Here is a 9,221-nt window from a genome sequence, read left to right on the forward strand (position 1 = left end):
GCACGGCCGGGAAGGGGCGGGCGGCCCCGCCCCGCGGCGGGAAGGAGGGCGGGCGGGGCGGGGCGGGGCGGGGGCGGCGCGGCGGGTCACTGCCGGGCAGCGGCGGGTTTGCCGGGCGGACGGGCGCGCCGGGGCGGCGCCGCCTGGGGGGCGCCCGGGCAGGGGAGGCGGCAGCGGCACCCGGGCGGGGGAGGAGGCCGGAGCCAGGGGGGCGGCGGGGGTAAAGGGGACGTTCGCCTCCGCCGTGCCCCGGCCTTGTTAATTTTGTGGGTTTGGTTTTAAGTGCCGGTACCGTGTCATCCCTGTCAGCCCCAGCCGCTGAAAAAGCATCCTCCTCCTCCTGCTTGTCATGTTGGGAGTTCTGCTCCCTCCCCGTTTCTCAAAAGACGCAAAGCGTTCGTCCTGTGGAGTTTTTCAGAAACGGTGCTTTGAATTCAGAGACGTAGAGGAATCCTAATTTATGCTGAGAGATTGTATTCCTTCGTGCAAGCAACCTAAATTTATATCCACTTCAAAGAATCACGTGAAATGCTGCCAAGCAAGATGGAGATCGCGGCTGGTTCCACCCTCCTGTTCCTATGCCTCCCACCCAGTGTCCCAGTGCCAGATGGTTCTGCACCTTAACCATTCAACCTCGAGGCCACCCTGGGCCAGATGAGGAGAAGGACACAGAAGAAACCTCTTCTGCCACGCACTTCCCCAGCTGTAAGGCGGATGTAGCAGCTTTTTAAGCTCCTGTCCGAGGTTCTACAAATCACACTTTAGACCTAAAATGGAGGCAGCTTGAGGGTTCCTTCTTCCCAGGCTTTCAAAGAGACAGAAAGGAGGAAACAAAGCTGCTTGCTAAAGCCATTATTCTTCCCCTTTCTCACGCCTCTCCTGGAAAACATAACTTCAGCTGCTCCCTCACTGTTTATTTCCTAGCCCACTTCCTGGAGAAAGGTGTGGAGAAGGAATTGCTTTTCTTGCAATCTGCATTTGCAAAACTGAGGAGACAGCACGATTTTCTGCGCAAGAGGGAATGAGTAGCGAGGAGAGGGGAGACTGCAATCTGGCACTGGGTGCTGAAGAAAACACCTCACTGGTACGGCCTCAGAAATTGTGGTGTCCCCACAGGTGATGAAGTGGTGCTGTGGGGTGTAGGGTCAGTGCGGGTTAGAGAGCCAACATCTGCTCCCAGCTGCGCTAAGGCTGAAGAAAATGGATTGTGAAACTACACTCACATTGTGTAGCAATACTATACTCACAGACTGGCCTTTGTGATTAATGGGAGTGCAGTAACGAGCTTCACAACCAACAAGTGCTTAACTGTCTTGTTTGAAATATTGGCCACTCACTGGCATGTGGATTTTAACTTCCTGAATGGCAAGATGCTTGCATGGCATTTTCTGACATATAACACATTTTCTAGCACGTGACAACAGGACGAGAGGAAAGGACCTCAAGCTACACCAGGGAAGGTTTAGATTGGTTATTAGGAAAAAATTCTTCACCAAAAGGGTTGTCAAGCATTGGAACAGGCTGCCCTGGGAAGTGGTTGAGTCACCGTCCCTGGAGGTATTTAAAAGACTTGTAGATATGGCACTTAAGGGCATGGTTTAGTGGTGGGCTTGGCAGTGTTACATTAATGGTTGGACTTGATCTTAAGGGTCTTTTCCCAACGTAAAGAATTCTATGATTCTACGACTGAAATGGTATTTTACAAAAGTAAGTGAGAACAAGGAATCACCAGCCCTGGATAGATGTTAGGTATTCTGACAGTCCTATCAAGGGCTGACAGTGTGCCTAAGGTAGGTGTCACATCAGCAGAGCTTAATAAGGTTGTTTTTTATAATGACAATACAGCAGAGACTTAAAAGAACATTATGAAAGGTGAAAACAATGAATAAAAATTAAGTCAGCTCTCCACAGAGAAATTATGGAAATGTAATTCCGGTTATGAGAGCTGTCCCCGGCACACCTTCTGCCTGTGCCACCAGAACCCCTGTACACACTGCCCAGCAGGAGCTGCTCTCACTGTGCAGCCAGTGAAGTCCATCCCCACCAAAACATTACAAACTTTTCCTTGTCTTGAATTGTTACACACTGGAAAAGAAAAAGAAAAAAAATTGGCCATTATCATGTAAAGCATCTTGTAACTTCCTCCTTTGCACCTCTTTTCATGTTTTCAGCACAAGTGGTGGTCACATGCCTCTCTGTGAGAAAGGTCTTGACAAGATAAACAACTTCTCAGATTGTGGGACAAGTTTCCGCAGCCTTTTGCTTGCTTGTTTGCTTGTTTGTTTTTTAGTTATCGCTTAGTGATAGCTATCTTTAGTGTCACAGAGTTGTGCCTTCACGTGCATGTGCAGTAGCGCTCCTTGGGGTTTTGCTGTCATTGCAGAAGTAGGTACAGCACCATCACCTCACGTGGTCTGAAATGCCTACTCCTCTGATTCATCATGACAGTCATTGCAGTTCCCTACGTGCTTTCTCACAAGGCAGGCTACCTTCCGGACTTTCAGGGTTTTGGCTTTAAAATACTGCCCGAGGTCCTTTGAAAAACTAAGGTAGATTAGTGTCGGAACAAGTTTGGAGTCTGTATGAGGCTGTATAAGAATACTCTTAGGAAAGGCTTGTTTCAAAGGTAGCACCAACTTTTCTTTCAATGCTATCACAAAGAGAAATCACAGACACAAAGAAGTTATCTTTAACCAGAGCTGTTCCCCAGTGATTAAAAGCACTAGCTGTCTTCACCTTCAAAAGGTACAAATAGTCAGACACCACTCCCCCCCCCCCCCCAAAAAAAAAGGTGCTCATTAGTGATCATTTAGTTTCTATATGTCCCATGAATCTGTCAGGAAGTTCAGTGATCTTCTCATTCAGACCTATGGTAAAAATACAAATTTTGATCTTCAGGAGTGTCACTCCTAACTCTCTAGAAGTCATTTCAAATTTCTGCCCATTTTGATTCTCCTCAGCTACCCATTCTTTCCAAATTCACAGTTCCAGGAACCAGAGAACTGAAGCAATGAGATGTGAAGCAGTCTAAGCTGTGCTTTTATCAGAGACTTCTATCACTTGTTCCAGAAGAGAAACAAAATGTCCCACTACCTAGGAAATTATCTATATCCTAGGATTAAAGGTCTTTTAAATGCTTGTGCTACATAACCAGTAATTACCCTTCCACTGAATCCTGAAGGAAGTAGATAAATAATGCACCATGGAAATCATGGTATCACCAAATGCTGTTATTGGTCTATCGGCAGCTGATGAGGGTGGTCACCTCTCCACTAGAGCATCAGCAATGAGCACTACTTAGAAGTCAACCACCAAATCAAAGACAACAGGTTTAGTTGAGGTGAGTTGTTTGTTTTAGGTTTTTTTTTTCTCCTAATACTGTAGTCTTTCGTGCTTTGTACGTGAAGTTATAGTACAAACCTTACTGTGTGTTAGTGAAGTTGCTGGTTCCATCCTCAGATACAGGTCTGAATAAAAGGCCAACCACCTTGCTTGGCAAAAATAGTACTGTTACAGAAAACTAGTCTTTTGGTTAGGAGGTGTATTGGGTTTGCGTGGCAAGGTTTTGGTAGTGGGTGGGGCTACAGAGGTGGCTTCTGTGAGAAGCTGCTAGAAGCTTTCCCCATGTCCGACAGAGCCAATGCCAGCCGGCTCCAAGACAGACCCACCACTGGCTGAGGCCAAGCCCATCAGTGATGATGGTAGCACATCTGGGATAACGTATTTAAGAAGAGGGAAGGAAGAACCTGCGCAACAGCAACTGCAGCTGAAGAGAGGAGTGAGAATATGTGAGAGAAACAACCCTGCAGACACCAAGGTCAGAGAAGAAGGAGGGGGAGGAGATGCTCCAGGCACCGGAGCAGAGATTTCCCCCACAGCCCGTGGGGAAGACCCTGGTGAAGCAGGCTGTCCCCCTGCAGTGCAGGGAGGTCCACAGTGGAGCAGATCTCCACCTGCAGCCCAGGGAGGACCCCACGCCAGAGCAGGGGGATGCCCGAAGGAGGCTGTGACCCCGTGGGAAGCCCGTGCTGGAGCAGGCTCCTGGCAGGACCTGCGGCTCCGTGGAGAGAGGAGCCCACGCTGGAGCAGGTTTTCTGGCAGGACTTGTGACCCTGCGGGGGACCCACGCTGGAGCAGTGTGTGCTAGAAGGACTGCAGCCCGTGGAAGGGACCCGCACTTTGTACATGAAGTTATATTATAAACCTTACTGTGTGTTAGTGTAGTTGCTGGTCCTACTTGAGCAGTTTGTGAGGAACTGCAGACTGTGGGAAGGACCCACGTTGGAGAAGTTCGTGGAGGCCTGTCTCCCATGGGAGGTACCCCACGCTGGAGCAGGGGAAGAGTGTGAGGAGTCCTCCCCCTGAGGAGGAAGAAGTGGCAGAGCCAACGTGTGATGAACTGATCACAACCCCCATTCCCCGTAACCCTGCACTACTGCGGGGGGAAGGAGGGAGAGAATTCAGGGGTAAAGTTAAGCCCGGGAAGAAGGGAGTGGTGTGAGGAAGGTGTTTTAAGATCTAGTTTTTATTTTTGATTACCCTCCTCTGATTTGATTGGTAATAAATTAAACTAATTTACCCAAGTTGGGTCTGTTTTGCCCGTGATAGTAATTGGTGAATGATCTCTCCCTGTCCTTATATTGACCCAGGAGCCTTTCATTATATTTTCTCTGCCCTGTCCAGCCAAGGAGGGGAGTAATAGAGTGGCTTTGGGAGCCAACTGGCACCCAGCCAGGATCAACCCACCACAAGGGGTAAGGAAGGGATATCTAAGCATGTTCTTCCCTGAGCATGGGAAGGACAAGCATGATAAACAAAATCATGGTGCAGTCAAGAGCTCTGCGCAATGCCATTGTGAACTTCTGTATATTTACATCTGACCTAGACCTCATAAGAGTTAAAGTGTAAACCAGAAAGATCGTATCTTCTACAACTTTCTGGAAAAGGATACCATTAATCTAGGTGCAAAAATATCTTCTGATAAAGAGTCCTGCCTCATAAACCAGGCTAGCACCATAATCAGTCTCAGAAGAAAAAATGTTGGGTCCTTTGTTCTCTTGCACTAATCCAATGTCTCTGTCTGATGTGGAAAGTCCCATGCAAAATAATTGCCAAATATTAGCTGTGTTTTAGAGATACTGCATATAGTGCCTTTAAAGACGCATAATTATTCTATTATGCAAATCGATCTTATACAGACCACACTGTTGTTTGACAGACTACTAGGGACAGACAAAAGAATGGAAATTGGCTATTCTGTTGAATGTTATGAATTTCTAAAAAGCATTTTCATGGCGTGAACAAAGTATCACAATGGGAGATACTGCAATTCTGCATGGTACCCAGTGATTAAAAATTCATGGCAGAACCATCATGTGTAATCAGCATAAGCATTAATCAATTCAATCCAAATTAAGTATCATTTCTTGTAAAGCTATGTAGGGACTATTCAAAAGCAGAGAGGAATTATAAATGATGGGGTGGTCTGAGAATGGGTACACATACTTTCAACAGTACATGTAATACAGAATAAGATATTTTATGAAAAAAAAAGTTAGAACCTAACTTTAAGGTATTTTTTTGTCCTGGTTTCAGCTGGGATAGAGTTAAGTGTCTTCCTAGTAGCTGGTACAGTGCTATGTTTTGAGTTCAGTATGAGAAGAATGTTGATAACACTGATTTTTTCAGTTGTTGCTCAGTAATGTTTAGACTATAGTGAAGGATTTTTCAGCTTCTCATGCCCAGCCAGTGAGAAAGCTGGAGGGGCACAAGAAGTTGGCACAGGACACAGCCAGGGCACCTGACCCAAAGTGGCCAACAGTGTATTCCATACCATGGGATGTCACATCTGGTATAGGAACTGGGAAGTGGGGGCGGGGAATCGCCGCTCGGGGACTGGCTGGGTGTTGGTCGGCGGGTGGTGAGCAATTGCCCTGCGCATCATTTGTACATTCCAATCCTTTTATTACTACTGTTGTCATTTTATTAGTGTTATCATTATCATTATTAGTTTCTTCTTTTCTGTTCTATTAAACCGTTCTTATCTCAACCCAGGAGTTTTACTTCTTTTCCCGATTTTCTCCCGCATCCCACTGGATGGGGGGGGAGTGAGTGAGCGGCTGCGTGGTGCTTAGTTTCTGGCTGGGGTTAAACCATGACATTTTTAATCCTCATGATTGGGTAGATTCTAAATGAAATTTGTGTATGCTTATAATAGTTGTTGTGATCATACTGATACTCTTATTTCATTGGACACCCTCTTATTTTCATTTTAAAGTAATCTGAGAAACATTTCCCACTGAGAGAAAGGTATGTTATTGTCGTGGTTTAACCCCAGCCAGAAACTAAGCACCACGCAGCCGCTCACTCACTCCCCCCCATCCAGCGGGATGGGGGAGAAAATCGGGAAAAGAAGTAAAAGTCGTGGGTTGAGATAAGAACGGTTTAATAGAACAGAAAAGAAGAAACTAATAATGATAATGATAACACTAATAAAATGACAACAGCAGTAATAAAGGATTGGAATGTACAAATGATGCGCAGGGCAATTGCTCACCACCCGCCGACCAACACCCAGCCAGTCCCCGAGCGGCGATTCCCTGCCCCCACTTCCACCAGTTCCTAAACTAGATGGGACGTCCCATGGTATGGAATACACCGTTGGCCAGTTTGGGTCAGGTGCCCTGGCTGGGCATGAGAAGCTGAAAAATCCTTGACTATAGTCTAAACACTACTGAGCAACAACTGAAAACATCAGTGTTATCAACATTCTTCTCATACTGAACTCAAAACATAGCACTGTCCCAGCTGCTAGGAAGACACTTAACTCTATCCCAGCTGAAACCAGGACAGATGTCTTGGAGAAATCTCAGAGACTAGTTTTCAAATAATTTTTTTAACTTCTTTTACATTTGCACCCACCTTGCCAAATTTATCAACAATCCTTTGTTACCTTAACCCTTTTTTAGATATAATTTCTTTGTTTTATGGTTCTGTCATTTAAAAAGAAGTATGGCACATTTGTAAATTAGTGGTGGGTCAGGAAACTGGCACATCAGCTGAAGCCAGAACAAACACTTTGTCTTTATTCTATACAATAATTTATTGTGTTGGGAAACTTGCTGGTATTGATCTGTATGCTAATTAACAAGATTGTGGACAATGGTATCAGATTTTTTTTTTATCAGGTACCAGGCTAATCAACTGTAAGTGTGTTGAATCTAGCAGAGAGGGGGAAATATCAATTCCAGCATTTGAGGAAGCAGAAAGATGCCTTCTGCAGCATTGCACTGGACTGCTCACCTCTGTCTCAAGAGGACAAATACAGTCAGGAACAGGTGCTGAAAGGAGCTATTCCCATCAACAGTTGAAAGTGGGTATCCTCTCTTCCGAGAAGAGCCTAAAAATGCTTGTCTTGTCTAGTCTGGTAAAAGAAAAGGCTGAAAGGGGAACTTCTCTCTGTAAATATGTTCACAGTTTAAGCAGTCTCAGGTTTTTAAACCAAAAGATAAAGTTTACACAAAATCACAAAGTAGAAAATGTTCCTGCCTGAATTGAGGCTCAAAATTAGAAGAAGGTTTCTAATTTTCACAAGGTTAGAGGTTGGAATGGTTTTCTGGTAAGATTAATGAGAATAAAAATGTGCTTAGTTTTAATAAAGGATGTGGTCATTTAAGAAAGAAATTACATAACAAGACTACCTGCTATAGCAGTGAAAAGTACTCTGGTAATCTATCTGGATTACTAGTGAACTGAAGAATGTATATAAATATTAGGTGCTGAGAATATTTTATTTTAGAGCATATTTTTCTTATGACGTATGTTATTGATATCCTCTCAACCTTTTTTTTAAGGTTTTGTAGGACAAAAATCAAACTATACCTCCATTAGAGAAAAAAAATCTTCTGACAATACTTTAAAATAGTACTGCCAAAAGGGGAATAAAACCTGGTGAAAAGAGGAAAAAAAAACCTGCTTGATTTCATAAGGAATCTTTCTGATTTCTATTGACCATGGGTTTCATTTGTAGCAGAGCTACTGACAGACTAGGCAGTTCAAAGACCTGGCACAATTCTGACCATAGTAAGATTAATAAATGAATGCATACATCCACTGTATTAACTTCAGTCTCAGAAATTAGTTGTTAAAAAGAAAAATGTGCAGAATGTTTTAGACTTTGTAAGACAAAATTAATTCACTTTCATAGTACACAAGGCTGATCCATAACAAACTTCATAGCATACTGTAGAACGTAAGTAAAGAATAATGATATGCAGCAAACAGGCAGCTAACCAACCAATTAGTAGTTTGTGTGATTCTATTTTCCTGAATTTTTGCTGAAAATAAACTTTTCTGCAGTTCTTTATGTTTTCCATGAAAAACAGCATAAAACGTGTGGTGGTTTTCTGTTACTGGGGGGAGAGCCAAGGAGTTCAAAATCACCCATATGTCAGGAAACAGGGAGGATCTCTGAAATTATGTGTAAAGATAAAATCAGATAAAATCACTCCACTGAAATGTGTAAAGCTGTGAGGAACATATGGGTATGGTTTGTCCAGAATATACAGGCACAGTTTTTTATTGTTTTTTCTCTAAACTACTGATGTTCAGCTGCAGAGCTAATAATCAGTTTCCCAGGTAAGACAGCAGGAGACAGAGATCACAGAGGGCTGTATGTGTACTGCAGATTTAAAAGCACCAGGGTGTGATAGGCGAAACCATGACTTTTGCATTCCAGTGCATTGTATTTGGTAGAACAAACTTCTATAGATAGAACAATGGACTTGAAAACCATGTTGGAGAGCAGCTGACCACACACATGGACTATTTCACAATTTGGTTCCCTAACCACCCTGTTCACAAAGCAAAACAGGATGCTGTCATTTGGGCAAATCTTTGAACCTACACAGTGAATACGTGTGAGACAAAACTACTGACAATCACATCAGAAAATCACGTACTGCTCTTTGTTCTCATCCAAGGTATATATTTTTATGGAAGTCAACCAGGAAAAAAATAATCTTTCAGATATCTTAGATAAGAAATGCACCTTTGAGCTTGTTGTTTCAGTACAAGTATTCAGTATATGGGTACGTGTTTCTGTAAAGACATGTGCGGGTCCACAAGCATACAGAACGAGTTGTAGAAAAGCAATCATTCTTGGCCTGATGATCCTAATTCGGGTCATTTTCTTTCTCTATAACTGTCCGCTGAATAAAAAG

The sequence above is a fragment of the Buteo buteo genome, chromosome 9 (assembly GCF_964188355.1).
Source record: "Buteo buteo chromosome 9, bButBut1.hap1.1, whole genome shotgun sequence".
Taxonomy (NCBI): Eukaryota; Metazoa; Chordata; class Aves; order Accipitriformes; family Accipitridae; genus Buteo; species Buteo buteo.